Consider the following 1,802-nt stretch of genomic DNA (forward strand, 5'->3'; position numbering starts at 1 on the left):
ATCCTAGTACCCCAGGAGGTTTTCACACCCTTTTCTTGACAGGCACATAAAATGAGGGGATTGGCTCCACTGTGTCCAAGAGGTCTGCTAAGGCTTTAACATGCTGTGCTCTGGGCTCTGTTGTTTGCTCCTGTGAGCCTGTGAGCCTTGGCTGTCCAACCTGAAATGATGAGGGAGAATTCCAAACAAGGACACTTGCAGCTGCCATCATGAAGCCCAAACTCCTCAGAAGTCAATGTAGATGACATTCATCCTTTTAGCTGAGAGGAGCTTGGCCAATAGCTCCCAGGTTTTGCCAGACAGAACACTTGCAGCAAAGGCCTGGCCTTTGAGACTGAGTGCATATTTTCACTTTCAGTTCANCTAGATTTCCAACTCAGGGGCTTTCAAACGTCTGGGACTACAGTGGACACCTAAAACAAACAAAGCAGGTAGTAGTACATTAAATACTGATTAGATACAAATGTATAATTTCTATAGCACGTCTACAATGTNGCATCTGGTGTTATTACATGTAAGCATACTGATATTTTCATGTTTCAGTATCATTTTTCAAGAGCTGTTGAGGGTCTGCTTGAGCCTCCAGGTTTGCAGGTTAATATCTGGGTTCTCTATCCTATTCCCTTGGTCTACATGGCTCTTCTGGTGTTATTAGCAAGATTTTTTTTTGTTACTATAACTCATAGTATATTTTGAAATAAGTTCCCAACCCATTATCAACCACGAAAAANAGTTCACACAGTTTTGATGATTTACACATTTTTAAAATGGCATTTTTCATCTTACAAAGTACTGAAGCTCATAAGAACATTTTTATACAAGTATCCATTGACCATGTTCTCCCATCCAATAACGTTCTCTTCTTTCTCCACACCCCTACTCCCTTCATTCCCCTAGAGAGTTTTCCTTCTTCTCTTGTGTCATATATGGTGACAAAAAAATCATATATCCGATTTTCTGTATCTAGGTCAAGTCTAAGAATATCAAATGAGAGAAAACCAGTAATAGTTTTCCTTCTGAGACTGTCCAAATTTGCTTAATTTATTCAGTTGCACCAATTTTCCAACAAATGACATAACCGAGTTCTTCCTTATAGCTATATAAACTCCTTATAGCTATATAAGTTCTTCCTTATAGCTATGTAAGCTATATAAGTTCTTCCTTATAGCTATGTAAGCTATATAAATGTATATAACCTGTTGTTAATCCAGTCTGCTGCTGACTGACACCTAGGTTCATCCCTTAACTTAGCTGTTAATAGTGCTGAAAAAAAATGAATAGGCAAGTGTCTCTGGGGTAAATACCTTGAAGTGGATATCTGAGTTTTGTGGCAAATCTATTTCTAGTGCCCAGAGGAACGTCTGTATTCATTTCCATAGTGGCTGAGCCAATTTGCATTTCCACAAGCAGAATATAAGGATTCCTTTGCCTGACATTATTGAAGCATTTACTGTCATTTGCTGACTAGAGTGAGTTGGACTTTCAGTGTGGTTCTAGTTTGCATTTCCTTCATGGATAATGATGTTGAACAGGTTTTCATATGTGGAGTGGTCATTTGTACTTTGTCTTTTGAGAACCATCTGTTCATTGGTCAANTTTATGCTTGGGTTGTTTGATTTATTCTTATGTAGGTTTTTTTGAGTTCTTTACATACTCTAGATATTAATCTGTCAGACACAGCTAGTAAAGACTTTCAACTGCTATGTAGGCTGTCTCTTAATTCAATTGTTAACTTTGTTATATAGAAGCTTTTATAATTTCAGCCATTCCTATTGGCCAGTTTTGGGCATTCTATCCTAAGT

This window comes from Mus caroli, chromosome 9 (assembly GCF_900094665.2).
Source record: "Mus caroli chromosome 9, CAROLI_EIJ_v1.1, whole genome shotgun sequence".
Lineage (NCBI taxonomy): Eukaryota > Metazoa > Chordata > Mammalia > Rodentia > Muridae > Mus > Mus caroli.